At 44.7% G+C, this 15,303-nt stretch overlaps 1 protein-coding gene across 3 annotated transcripts in view; it reads right to left on the bottom strand.

The window, feature by feature from the left end:
• Nucleotides 1-15,303, bottom strand: part of spata20 (spermatogenesis associated 20) — a 479,531-nt gene that overhangs the window by 46,065 nt on the left and 418,163 nt on the right. The window lies entirely within an intron of this gene.

Raw genomic sequence — 15,303 nt, 5'->3', positions numbered from 1 at the left:
GATAGATAAGTGACATTTAAGAGACTCCTAGATAGGCACACGAATGAAAGAAAAACGGATGGCTATGTTGGGAGAAAAGCATTAGACTGATCTTGAAGTAGGTTAAAAGGTTGGCACATCGTGGGCTGAAGGGCCTGTACTGTGCTGTACTGTTCTATGTTCTATTTTCTAATTCTTTACCCAAAGAATGGAGAAATGTAGAATTCACTCTCACAGGGAGTGGTAATATTGTGGAAACATTGAAGGAGAAGCTGGAGGAACAAATGGAGAAGAGAAAACATATGATTCAGTGAAAACAGTTCAACATAATTTTCCCAGATAAAGCAAAAACCTTAAACACTATTTTAAAAAGGAATTTGCACCCACTACTACGCTTTTAATTGGTAATATGATAACAAGGAACTAGACTCTACTTCCAATGCAAAATTTGTAATTTTTGTACAGATAATTATGTGAAACAACAGTTTGAAGAGATTAATGAGGAGGATATTATTATTTTAATTTATTGATGCATTTTAAGATTTATAGGGGCTCAAGAGGAAATCTGAAGGGGGGGGAGAGATTTAAGCAATTTCCACTTAAAGTGAATTATTTGTTATTTATCATTTTCAACAGTATTTAACCTGTCCTTAGGGTAGGAAGATGAATGAATGTTCCTGACAAATTGCATTAGTGAATAAATTCCTTTACCAATCCACAAGCATTCAAATGCTATTCTTCGGTCACGATAAGCTATCTTCAGTGCAGTGACCTGAAAAATTTGGTTTTAATAGCATCTCTCCAGCCAGAGGCACTCACTGGGCAATGGTGGATATGTGGTCTTCTCAAGTGAAATTAGACCTTTCTGCTGAAGTGGTTCTGGTTGCCAAGGTAGTAAGTGCCTTTGCAGTACTGCTGCTAGTGAACCTCATTAAGGGGGCTCTAATGGCTGCAGATGTTAGCCTTAGTGCAGTAGATGTGCTTTAACCTGTGTCAACTCCCACTCCTGAGCCTGTGATGAAATCCGGAAAAGGGAACCAAATTGCCTCAGGCATGCCTTTTGCTGGTCCTGTATTACATACAACACAGGATATTCAACACAAAAATAGTCAATTTAACCCATTCTCTCCCTGCTGTTTATGGCCCTTTCAATCACTCTCTGACCTTTCCTTATCTATCGGCATGAACCCTTTTCCATTCTTCATTATATATTTTCTAGCCACCCTTTAAATGTGTCTATGATACTCACTTCTATTTCTCCCTATGGGAGTGAGATCCAAATTCTGAAAATTATAGCGTCCTAGTGTTATAGAAAAGTACAGCACAGAAACAGGTCCCTTGGCCCATCTAGTCCATGCCTAATCATTTAAACTGCCAACTTCCATCAACCTGCATCAGGACCATAGCATTCCATACCTCTATGTACCTATTCCATCCATGTACCTATCTAAACTTCTCTTAAATGTTGAAATCAAGCTTGCATGCACCATTTGCACTGGCAGCTCATTCTACACTCTCACAGTCTTCTGAGTGAAGAAGTTTCCTCTCATGTTCCTCTTAAACTTTTCATCTTTCACCATTAACCCATGAATTCTAGTTATAGTCTCACTCAACCTCAGTGGAAAATTTGCCCAGGTACGTGAAAACACATAGAACAGTTTGTGTTATGATTTATATATTTAAAACTTAAAAAGCTGGAACCATTCAGCAGATTAGACAGTGTCAAAAGAGAGAGAAGCTTTTGATGGTGGACCTTGATCAGAGAAGACAAGCATGTTTCATATTGCGAGAGATGAAAGTTAGAGAGAGTGCTGGTAATGTCCATGCTGCAATTACAGACTAAGTTATACAGATATAAATGTTCCATCTTTCTTTATGGCATAGAAGCAAGCCACTCAGCGCACTGAACCTGTAAGTGTCTTGACCCGAAACACTGACTGTTTACTCCTTTCCATAGATGTTGCCCGGTCTGTTGAGTTCTTCCAGCATTTTGTGTGTGTTGCTTTAGATCTCCAGCATCTGCAGATGTTGTCATGCTTGCCATTGAATCTAAGCTGAATTTCCTCAAATTTAGACTTTCCTACTTTGGGGGGGGGGGGTGAAAACTGTACCATTTCACTGCTACCAACCTCATAGTTCCCACACCTCGCACTTCCCGTTACTATCTCCTACCCAAGATCCACAAACCTGCCTGTTCTGGCAGACCTATTGTCTCAGCTTGCTCCTGCCACACCAAACTCATTTCTGCATACCTTGACACGGTTTTATCCCCCCTTGATCAATCCCTTCCTACCTATGTTCGTGACACTTCTCACGCTCTTAAACTTTTCGATGATTTTAAGTTCCCTGGCCCCCACCGCTTTATTTTCACCATGGATGTCCAGTCTCTATATACTTCCATCCCCCCATCAGGAAGGTCTCAAAGCTCTCCACTTTTTAGATTCCAGACCTAATCAGTTCCCCTCTACCACCACTCCACTCCGCCTAGCGGAATTAGTCCTTACTCCTAATAATTTCTCCTTTGGCTCCTCCCACTTCCTCCAAGCTAAAGGTGTAGCTATGGGCACCCGTATGAGTCCTAGCTATGCCTGCCTTTTTGTTGACTTTGTAGAACAATCTATGTTCGGTACCTATTCTGGTATCTGTCCCCCACTTTTCCTTCGCTACATCAACGACTGCATTGGCGCTGCTTCCTGCATACATGCTGAGCTCGTTGACTTTATTAACTTTGCCTCCAACTTTCACTCTGCCCTCAAGTTTACCTGGTCCATTTCCGACACCTACCTCCCTTTCTAGATCTTTCTGTCTCTATCTCTGGAGACAGCTTATCCACTGATGTCTACGATAAGCCTACTGACTCTCACAGCTATTTGGACTATTCCTCTTCTCACCCTGTCTCTTGCAAAAATGCCATCCCCTTCTCGCAATTCCTCCGTCTCCACCGCATCTGCTCTCAGGATGAGGCTTTTCATTCTAGGACGAGGGAGATGTCTTCCTTTTTTAAAGAAAGGGGCTTCCCTTCCTCCACTATCAACTCTGCTCCCAAACGCATCTCCCCCATTTCACGCACATCTGCTCTCACTCCATCCTCCCGCTACCCCACTAGGAATACGGTTCCTCTGGTCCTCACCTACCACCCCACCAGCCTCCGCGTTCAACATATTATTCTCCGTAACTTCCGCCACCCCCAATGGGATCCTACCACTAAGCACATCTTTCCCTCCTCCCCCTCTCTGCTTTCCACAGGGATCGCTCCCTACGCGACTCCCTTGTCCATTCGTACCCCCCCATCCCTACCCATTGATCTCCCTCCTGGCACTTATCCTTGTAAGTGGAACAAGTGCTACACACGCCCTTACACTTCCTCCCTTACCACCTTTCAGGGCCCCAGACTGTCCTTCCAGGTGAGGCGACACTTCACCTGTGAGTCGGCTGGGGTGATATACTGCGTCCGGTGCTCCCGATGTGGCCTTGGCCTTCTATATATTGGCGAGACCCAACGCAGACTGGGAGACCGCTTTGCTGAACACCTACGCTCTGTCCGCCAGAGAAAGCAGGATCTCCCAGTGGCCACACATTTTAATTCCACATCCCATTCCCATTCTGACATGTCTATCCACGGCCTCCTCTACTGTAAAGATGAAGCCACACTCAGGTTGGAGGAACAACACCTTGTATTCCGTCTGGGTAGCCTCCAACCTGGTGGCATGAACATTGACTTCTCTAACTTCCGCTAATGCCCCACCTCCCCCTCGTACCCCATCCGTTATTTATTGTTATACACACATTCTTTCTCTCACTCTCCTTTTTCTCCCGCTGTCCCTCTGACTATACCCGTTGCCCATCCTCTGGTTTCCCCCCCACTTGTCTTTCTCCCCGGGCCTCACCTGTCCAGCTCTTGGCTCCATCCCTCCCCCTCCTGTCTTCTCCTATCGTTTTGGATATCCCCCTCCCCCTCCCACTTTCATATCTCTTACTAACTCTTCCTTCAGTTAGTCCTGACGAAGGGTCTCGGCCTGAAATGTCAACTGTACCTCTTCCTAGAGATGCTGCCTGGCCTGCTGCGTTCACCAGCAACTTTGATGTGTGTTGCTTGAATTTCCAGCATCTGCAGAATTCCTGTTGTTTGCATCTATCTTTATCTATGTTCCTCATGTCTTTATAAACTGTTTTCTGCCTGGCCTGCTGAGTTGTTTTCCTCCAGCATTGTTTGTGTGTTTCCTGTGTTACTGTTTCTTTTTTTAAAAAAAAAAGAACAATCCTCGACAGTCTCCCTGGTCCCAGTAACAGTTTTGCCCATCTTTCTTGTATCATTTCCTACTTTGTGGAATCCTTCCGTAGACTGGCAACCAGAAACGTACATCTCCATTCTCTTTACTTTTGCTCTGCAAGGATGTGAGTGTAAACTTTGGCCTGCCCCCTATCAAAGACATTCCCTTTGTTCTGTGCATCAGCCTCACTTTCTGTATCTGAAAACACTTGTCATCTCTCTTTACCAGCTTTTATGAAGGGTCCCTGACCTGAAATGTCAATTCTGTTTCTCTTCCCACCAAGTGTTTCCAACTAAGATTCCCGGATGCCTGAGCAGTATTATAATTGTAAGTGCTTTTATATTTGTTTCAATGTCACAATGAACTGTATCAGACATTCTGCAGATATGTAAAGTATGTTATTAATAGACATTCTATGATAATGTGTACTCCATGACAAAATGTCCCCAAGAAGGTGCACAATTGTGCTTCCTTTATACTGCCAGTCTGCAGTCGCAGTTTATTTTTCACAGTCTTTTGTTCTGCAAGATTTCGTCACTACCTCCAATGTCAGCATTCACAGATACAAGTGCACTGCTAACAACAGATAAAGCTCTGTAGAGAACTCTATTTAGCCTTGTCGTGCAGACACAGCTTTTCCAACCTTGCTCAGTCATTAAACAGAAAAGGAGAGGTGTAGATAATGTGAATGGTCACTGTCTTTGTCCTAGGATGGGAGAGACTAAAAGTAGAGGGCATAGATTTAAGCTGAGAGGGGCAAGATATTAAAGGGACCTGAGGGGCAACTTTTTCAAAGGGTAGAGGGGAAAGGAATGAGCTGCCAGAGGAACCACAATTTAAGACATTTAAACAGGTACGTGGATAGGAAATAGCCCAAACACAGGGAAAGGAATCAACTCAGTAGAAAACTGAGTTGGCATGGACAAGATGGATTGAAGTGTCTGTTTCCTGCTGTATAACTGTGACTCTGTAACTCTAAAAGTAGGAACTAATCCTACTTCAATCTGTTTCAGAAGACAAGGGCACCATCCATTTGGCACAAATTCATTCAAACCCAAAAGCTTGAGGACTATCGTCAGTGGTACGCAGGAAAAGCTGGGGCTAAGATGTGGGGTGTGGGGCGGGGGGGGGGTGTGCCGAGTGGCGGAGAGAGAGGACATGCATGGGATGGAGAGAATTATGGAATTCATGGGATTGTTGTGGGGGGGGGAAGGGAGGGTAGGGTGTGGGAGATGATTCTGATGGAGACAATGGATTGTAATGACCGCATTTAGAGATTGCTGGCACCAGGCTGAAGGGGGGCAGTCTTACAGATCCTGGTCAATAACTAGTGCTGAAAAAGCACTTCTCTCTAGTTCTGTTAGCACCTTTCAGTAGCTATATTTCTTGAGGCTGGGGAAACACAGCATGCAGCCAAGACAATTTTCTCTGCACATGACCATAAGAAACTAGATAGAGTTGTGTACATGGCTTAGCACATCACAGGAACCAGCTCCCTTCTACTCTGACTGTACTTTTTGTTGCCCACCTACCTCATACATTTTCTCTGTACCCCTCTCCCATCAGGCAGAAAATACAAAAGCCATAAAGCATGTACCATCAGGCTCAAGGACAGCTTCTATCCCACTGCTAACAAACCCCTTTCTCAGTAAGATGGACTCTTGGCCTCATAATCTACCTTATTATGATCTTTCACTTTATCATTTACCTGCACTGCAAATTTTTGGTAGCTTTTACACTTTATTTAGTATTGTTGCTGTTTTACTGTTTTCTGCTCAATGCACTGTGTAATGATGTGGTTTGTATGAACAGCATGCGAGACAAGCTTTTTGCTGTACTGTACCTTGGTACATGTGATAACAATAAAAACCAAAGCCAAAAAAATGTACAAAGTTCATAGTAAATTTTATCAAAGTACATATGCAGTATGTCACCATATACAACCCTGAAATTCATTTTCTTGTGCACATACTCAACAAATCAATAGCAGAGTAACTATAAGAGAATCGATGAAAGTCAGAAAGCCATTGGCTCCGATGCTGCCACTTTCTTGATAGATCAGCCAGGTTCAAACTGTCTTTGTTATTTTTGTCTGTAATTTCCATCAACAAAGAAGAGGACACTCATCATGATAAGTGGAAGTCCAGTGACCCTTAGGGGACTTCATCATCAATGTAGCACAATCAAAACAGGCCAATCAAAGATAGAAAAGTTAAGGTAGAAATTGGTGTTCTGAGAAGAGTCAATTCTTTCTGACAGGTTGAACAGCAGATGTTACTGAATGTTATATTTCTTTCTTCAACGAAGCCAAACTTCAGCACAAGTTGTAATCAGAGCAAGTGAATCAGAGGAACAAAATAAAACACCTGAGAATGCAGGGAAGACTGACAAATTGAGGCCCCTTGCTTTTGTTAGTGCAGCTGTGACCTCAATTCAGTGCACCAAAGCTCTGAGCATACTTGGCTCTGTTAAGTGGAAATGCCATCCTTGGCTGGAGGTCTGGTCAATTACATTTGAGTTCAGTACAAATCCTCAAAGAATCAGCAATAGCTTTTGAAACAAAGCTTCCTTAAATATAAAAATCTAATAATACATAGATGGCATATAGTATCACTAAACTAGTCAAAGACATTGGATCTCTTCACGCCCAATGGCTTGTATGGAACATCAATTATACTCTTAACACATTCTATTCTCTTCCTGCTACCTTGATGTACTTAATGTAATGGTCTGTCTTGATGACATGTAATGGTCTGTCTGGGTGGCATATGATGGTCTGTGCACGTAACGGTCTGTCTGGAAGGCATACAAAGCTGAATCTCAGTCCATGTGATAATAATAAAGCAACACCAATAACAAATTCCCTGTGAATCTGTTATGGCTTAGCCCATTACTGTGTGATAGTTGAAGGAAGCTAAGGAAACCTAATCTCAATGCCTAATCTCCTCAAGCTGCCATAGTGGGATGACTTTAGTACTAATGATGAAGGAACAAATACAACTAATCCTACCTTCTACATCAGTTACACAAAATACAATGTAATGGGAGAAGGAAATTTCTGTATATATACAACTGTAATGTTCAAACTAATGTCCTCTGCAGTTAATGAGTGGCGGAGCCTTTGTTTATTACTGAAGTACTCAGTATACTTAAGGATCATCATGCTTTTCTGTGTCCAGGCAGTTCTGGATGAGCTGCCAGGAGAGAAACCACTACATTAGTGCCACTACATTAGCTTCCAAGAGAGGACAAGAGGCGAAGAAGTCAGCAGAGCAGCCTGGGCAGAAGATTCAGACTGGCAGATGTTTGGCTAAAGATAGAGCAGACTATTAAGCTCATCATACCAGCATCTTGGAAGTAGCTATCCAATTAGTTTTTCATCTGTCCAGCTCTTTCCACTGTTACGTACCCCGTAACTGGGTTGCCAAACCAGCAGAAATGGATCACTCAGTTGGAGTCTGGAGTACTAGAACTAAGAAAGTTTTATTAAAGAAACAAGCAACACCATAATCGAAAGGATAATAAATGCAACAGTTCAGTGATGATAAACACACATGTGCACAGAAGTAAGATAACAGCATCAATCAAGCTCTATCGTTGTCTAGGGGTAAATGACCAATTTCAAAATGACTCAAAGTTCAGTCCAGTTAGTAGTTCAGTTCGCAGTAATCGTTGCCATGGCGATGGACAAGGTGGGGGAAGAGACAGAGAGAACAGGAACAACTGATCATTCAGAACACTGCTTCACTCACAGACCGGCGGGATGGCTCACAAACAGCTTTTGGGCGGGTCCTTGGTGATGTCACCTGAGGTCACCGACTGTGACCCCTCCTCCAGATGCGGTCGATCCTCTGCAGTGAACCCGGCACCCAAGCAAGGGCGGACACACACCGGGTTCCCGCTGATCGTACCTTTCCACCCTGGTCGTTGTCTGGTACTTCTCACCCACTCGTGAGAAGCGTACCGCTTCCAGGGTCTCGTTACCTCGGGTGGCGTGTGTCCTGCCTTAGCGAACCTGTCCCTTTTTATCCCCCTGCTGGGGTATCGCCTGTCCATCACTTCAAACAGTTCAGGGTTCAAAGGGGGGAGCCGCTCCAGACAGCTCTCCCTCCCACATCCCTTCATTACACATCTCCAGACGCTGCTCCATTGTTCCTTATCTCTCCTTCCCCTGAGGGCAGGTGGCAGACCAACTGCTGATGCCACTGATGCTAGCCCAGGCCAGCAAACATCTTAATTTTATGTGTATTCTCGTAACACTTCCCCCCTTTAAGGATTTTTACCGGGAGGTAAAAATTACAAACATGACATTATCTGATACATACACAATATACATCTTTATCAGCTATTTGGCTAATACAGAGAATTTGAAGCTGTCAACACCTTGACAGACAGTCATCACATTTTCTGTTCCTTTTACACATGTTATTAATAATCCCTTAGACCAGGCTCCAACTCAGCAAACTTCATAGTGGCCAAAAACACTGATGAATTGCGACCAATGTAACCTCTCATTTGGTTTTGTCCCGGACCACAACAACAAGGGTCGTCCCATTCCGGCTCAGTTCTCTCTCGCAAGGGCTTAGTAGGAGGGGGACGGGTATTGACCGCAGAGTTATTGCAAAACTTCCTGCAGTACCCCACCATCTCCAAGAGCCTTCTGAGGGCCCTCTTGTCTGTCGGGGTTGGGAGGTCAGCGATAGCCTGCACTGTAGCTTGCATCGCTGCCAGCTGCCCCTGTGTCACCACAATTCCCAGGTAAGTGACCCTCGTGTGGCCGAATTCATTTTTTTCAAGGTTCACTATCAAACTGGCTTCAGACAGCCGTATTAAATTGCCAATACACACCTCTGTGTTCATCAGCCCTTTAGTCACTGAATTACTCAAAAAATATGGGTGTTGTTTACTTGGCTGCCCTATTGTAACCACAATCACCCAACGTCCCAGTTCTTTGCATTTCCTCGGGACAATCAAACACATGGGTGCAAGTCGTTTAATTACTCCTTCGGGGATTAAGGGAGAGACCTTATCAGTAGACCTGGCCAAAACAATAGCCTTCTCCCATCTGACCGATCCCATCCTAATCTTTTCAAAATGGTTTTTTCCTCTTAGCAGGGGGCCCCTAGCTTCATTGATTTCCACGTTAACACCGACTAGGTTTGTTAGCATATCAAAAGCCGGTGACCGTCTCAGTTCGTGTCGGTCATGATCAATAACATTTTTCCCCCTGGGCAGCCGGTAAATCTCTTTCATGATTCCACCAACTGTTTCCTCCAGCACCGCAAAATGTCCACCGGGGGGTACCTCGTGGGCCATGTTAAAAACCTCATCCCCATAACTCTTTTGCACCACCCCCCACTCCTCATCTGCGGATACTGTCCTTGATTTCCCTTTCTTCCTTAGCACTTCCTCATCCGCACAATAGCCTACTAGTTCCCTTGTCAAGGCTGTGTCAGAGAGAGCGGTCTCGGCAAAAACCATCAGCCCCTCGTCTCGCTCCTGCGTCTGCACAAATTCTTTCCTGGCTACTGCTACGTCCGTCCCAGCTCCCTCACTACCTCTTCTCTCACTACACCCTGTCTCATACAAGGTTGGCAGAAATGTTTCAGCCAAATTCACCATCGCGGGCGGGGCCTCCATGCTGGCAGGCTGACCCGTCAATCTCACGACTGGGAACACGATTCCTCCGGCGATGTCATTACCGAGCAAGACTTCCACGTCTTTCATCGGTAATTCGGACCTCACCCCGATCGTGACTAGTCCAGAGACCAGGTTGCTCTGTAAATGTATCTGGTGCAAAGGGACTGACTCTGTCCCTTCCCCAACACCTTTGACCTCTACCTCCCCAGTCTGGGTCTCTGAGCTAAACTCCAATACACTCTTCAGTATTAGTGACTGACACGCTCCCGTGTCTCTCCAGATCCGCACTGGAACTGGTTTTAACCCCTCCTTCACTGACACCAGTCCGGCCGAGATAAACCTCTCGCGCCCTTCCTGGACTTTTTCAGACCTGTCCTTCCCTAGCGGTTCGCTTAACAGCTCGATACAGCCATTCAAAATTTCCGCTTTTCCTTTCCCCGTCTCCTTCCTTGGGGCAAAGCACCTGGACGCAAAGTGTCCGACTTTCCCACAATTATAACAGACGACCCCAGGAGACTTCCTACCAGACTGCTCCCGGTCTACCTTATCCTTTTCACTAGTCCCCGGCTTACTTTCTGACTTTTCCGGCGGACTCTCCCCTCCGTCCTGACTACCCTTCTGGTAGCCTTTACTCGGGGCAAACTTCATTTTATGCGTCAACGCATACTCATCCGCTAACTTAGCAGTTGCGGCTAACGTGGCTGCCTCTTTCTCATCGAGGTAGGGTCTCATACCCTCAGGGACACAACCTTTAAACTGCTCAATCAGAATCAGCTGCAGCAGTCTGTCATAATCCCCCTCTACCCCTTTCGAGGCGCACCAACGCTCACAATATGTTTGCATCTCACGAGCAAACTCCAAATACGTGCGGTCCCACTGCTTCCTCGCGTTCCGGAACCTCTGCCGGTATGCCTCCAGGACCAACTCATAAATCCTGAGGATGGCCTCTTTCACCACCTCATACCTCTGGGCATCTTCCGCGGACAAAGCTGAGTAAGCTTCTTGGGCCCTCCCTTTCAGTACACTCTGAAGTAAAACAACCCACTTATCCCTCGGCCAGTCCTGGCTTATAGCCACTTTTTCGAAGTGGAGGAAGTACCGATCCACATCGGTATCGTCAAATGGGGGAACCAGCCTAACCTCCTGGGTCGCCCGGAACCCTCCACCTTGGTTCGGCACGAGCCCCTGCTCGGCCCTTATCTTTAACTTCTCCAGCTCAAATTCCCTTTCCCTCTGTTTCTCCTCTCTCTCCAACTGTCTGTCCCTCTCTTTCTCTTCGTGTTCTAACTGCCGTACCCGGAACTCGTGCTCGAGTCTCAGTTTTTCAAGCTGTACCTGTACCGCGTCTCCAGCAGGTTTTTCAATAGACACCTCCCCCAGCTCACCTTGGGGAAACACTCCTTTAGATACATAGTGCTCTACATTAGCTCTGTGTATCTCCTCTCTCCTCATTGTCGACTTCACCTTAGCAAGATTCACCCGTTTGGCCACAGCTATCAATTCCGATTTCCTGGCATCCTCTAATGCCTCCAAGGTCGGCGCCTTTATAAATTCCTCAACCTCCATTTCTGCTGTTTGTCTTTTCTTTCTTTCGGGAATTTTAACCCAATCAATTTACTCCGTCCCAAATTTAGCGTTCAAAATCGCGGACGAGAACCCCACTTATGTTACGTACCCCGTAACTGGGTTGCCAAACCAGCAGAAATGGATCACTCAGTTGGAGTCTGGAGTACTAGAACTAAGAAAGTTTTATTAAAGAAACAAGCAACACCATAATCGAAAGGATAATAAATGCAACAGTTCAGTGATGATAAACACACATGTGCACAGAAGTAAGATAACAGCATCAATCAAGCTCTATCGTTGTCTAGGGGTAAATGACCAATTTCAAAATGACTCAAAGTTCAGTCCAGTTAGTAGTTCAGTTCGCAGTAATCGTTGCCATGGCGATGGACAAGGTGGGGGAAGAGACAGAGAGAACAGGAACAACTGATCATTCAGAACACTGCTTCACTCACAGACTGGCGAGATGGCTCACAAACAGCTTTTGGGCGGGTCCTTGGTGATGTCACCTGAGGTCACCGACTGTGACCCCTCCTCCAGATGCGGTCGATCCTCTGCAGTGAACCCGGCACCCAAGCAAGGGCGGACACACACCGGGTTCCCGCTGATCGTACCTTTCCACCCTGGTCGTTGTCTGGTACTTCTCACCCACTCGTGAGAAGCGTACCGCTTCCAGGGTCTCGTTACCTCGGGTGGCGTGTGTCCTGCCTTAGCGAACCTGTCCCTTTTTATCCCCCTGCTGGGGTATCGCCTGTCCATCACTTCAAACAGTTCAGGGTTCAAAGGGGGGAGCCGCTCCAGACAGCTCTCCCTCCCACATCCCTTCATTACACATCTCCAGACGCTGCTCCATTGTTCCTTATCTCTCCTTCCCCTGAGGGCAGGTGGCAGACCAACTGCTGATGCCACTGATGCTAGCCCAGGCCAGCAAACATCTTAATTTTATGTGTATTCTCGTAACACCACATAGTCCTCAAATCAGCCTTTTTCTAACTCCGAAAGTTAATCTTTAACCTGCTCCTGTCATCATTTTGGACAGCACTTTCTAGATCATAGCAATGAGCTCGGTTTCATCAAACAAGATTCTCCTCTGAACTGAATGTTTTAACACCACAATAACCATCTCTTGGTTATTTCATAACTGAAAAAGCAAACCTGAAAAGTTATGTGAAATCCCTCAGATTTACAACTGAGGTAACAAAAATAGAATGACCGAAAGGTATAGTAGTCCTCTTATTCTGACCATTTTTTTCTTCTCTTGACTAGCACCACCATAAAATGTGACATGTAACAACATAAACAGGAAAAGTAGGCTGCAAAACATAAACTGCTGGAAAAACTTAGTAGATCAGGCGGCATCAGTAAAGGCAAAAGTCTCTAAATAAGGACTTAAGAGTCTAAAAGGAAGATAGCCAGTATATAGAAGTGAGAGAGGGGTGAGACAGGACAGTAAGCAATAGGTGGAAACCAGATGCAGGATGGGGAGGGATAGGGGCATGAGATAATGGGTAGATGGGGTCAAATAGATGATGAGGAGGGATTATTATTGAAACAGGCTGGTAAGAACCAGATTAGTGGTGGTGGGTCAACATTCAAAATGTTGAATGAACTTAGCAGATATGGTGGCATCATGGAGGGAAATGGATGGTCTATGTTTCAAGGGTAGTGCCAGTGGTGGAGGTGATCATCAAATGGAGCCAAGTAGTGTTGAGGCAGAAACTAGTGCGTCGGAGATGGAAGCAGATAAAGGAGATATGATGGGAAATAGGTTGGGGAAGAGGTAGGAAGGTGAACCAAGGGAAAAGAACCCCAGATAGATGGGTACATGTGATGGCCAAAGGCAACCGGGTGGGGGAGGGTAACAAATCTAGGCAACCGAGGGAACAAAGGCAGAGAAAACCTAGGTGGCCAGGGAATGAGAGTTACAAGAAACCTTCGAGCCTGCTCTGCCCTTCATGAGATTGTGGCTACCTTCTAGTTCACATTGTTTTCCAGTACCACACCCAAATTTCTTTATCCCTTACTGTTCAGAAACCCACAAATTCCTGTTTGAATGAACTCAACACAAGAAAAACTTTGCAGATGCTGGAAATCCAAGCAACACATACAAAATGCTGGAGAAACTCAGCAGGCCAGGCAGCATCTATAGAAAAAAGTACAGTCAACGTTTTGGGCCGAGACCCAGACTACCCAAGTCTCTGTAGCCCTTTGGAGTATAGTTTTCAAAAGGTTTACTACTCTCTCAAATGATGAGACATTTCTCATTTTTACTTGATACTCCTCACATTTATCATGAAACTGCCCCTCTCAGTGAGGATTCCTCACACAGGAGGAACATTGAGAAGAGAGGTAAATTTACCAATTTCAAAATGGTAACTGGTTCTTATAGAAACATAGAAAATAGGTGCAGGAGTAGGCCATTTGGCCCTTCGAGCCTGCACCGCCATTCAGTATGATCATGGCTGATCATCTAACTCAGAACGCTGTACCAGCCTTCCCCCCATACCCCCTGATCCCTTTAGCCACAAGGGCCATATCTAACTCCCTCCTGTTATATAATACACAACCAATGTTTTATCCAGACGGACTTAAGCACTTCTAGCATGGTTTCAGTACACTCTCTGTGGAACCTGGAGAAGGTGTTTGCTGCATAACAGATACCGACCAGACTTTGAAAGTACATTACATGTTGATGGATAGTGACATCCTGCGGTTATAAAATCAACTTTCTTTCCTTTCTGTGCAGATCTAAGAATGGGATGGTTGCCCTTAAAGCTACCTCTTTTGCATAGCTAATTTCACACTTCAATAAATTTTCATGGCCTGAAGAAAACTCAAGTGAAGCTTCTTCATGGTTATTCAAAAGCAACAATCATTGGAGGGTAGAGAGAGCTTAACTGACATACTGATTTAATACTATCTTCAAAGTGGCTGCCAATTCTCACCTTATTTTAAATGGGTTTTCTAAATAGGAACACTAAGGGTAGCTGCAAGCTTGGTATTCATACCTGTTCAGATGAAGGGTCTCAACCAGAGAAGTCAACTTTCCATTTCTCTCCACAGATGTTGCCTAACCAACTGAGTTCTTCCAGTAGATTTTTTTTAAGCTCATGTATATTAGGAATTAGATTTCACGTTCTTCACCAGGTACAACTACCCATTGAAAAGAAGAGATTGATCAAGGTACCAGAAAGATTAACTATTACAGTGCACGCTGCATCCTAGTTCATTAATGATCAGTGCTTGGTTATCAGCTTAACTGGACTGACTGCAGACCTGTCTAGAAATTGAAAGACTGAGAGTTCAAGTGTGATGCCATGACTTGAAGCTTGCCAACAAATTAGTGCAATATTATCTACTAACTCAAAATTTTGTCGGCCATTGAACTGCACTGCAACAAATTTTCAGAAAATTCCTAATTATAATCATTACAAACACACAAAAACATTATGATCAATGGGATGGAAACTGCTGCCTCACTTTCTCTTTACTTGACCACAAAGGTCTCCACCCTTGCAGATTTCAGTCATACTGTCAATACCCATTAAAATCGATAATGATTGTTGTCATTGATTATATTTTATATTGCAGATAAGCTCATGCCTTTGTTGGATCCTAAACTTCTATTTATTTGCAGATATGAATCCAACTAATCTGAGGGTGAAATATGACAGAAATAGCTCAATTTTAGACAGTTGCCAGGGAAACATGAAGTTGGTGTTTATGGAATTGTGTTTGGGATGGGGACTGAAAGTGATGGATTTGATCTTTTGTAAATGGATGGAAAATCTGGTCATCGGGTCCTGGATGTTGCACAACAATCTGAAAACTTAGAGGCAGTGGAAGTTCA

The sequence above is a fragment of the Mobula hypostoma genome, chromosome 22, assembly GCF_963921235.1.
Source record: "Mobula hypostoma chromosome 22, sMobHyp1.1, whole genome shotgun sequence".
NCBI lineage: Eukaryota > Metazoa > Chordata > Chondrichthyes > Myliobatiformes > Myliobatidae > Mobula > Mobula hypostoma.
This window is presented reverse-complemented; position numbering and strand designations above follow the sequence as displayed.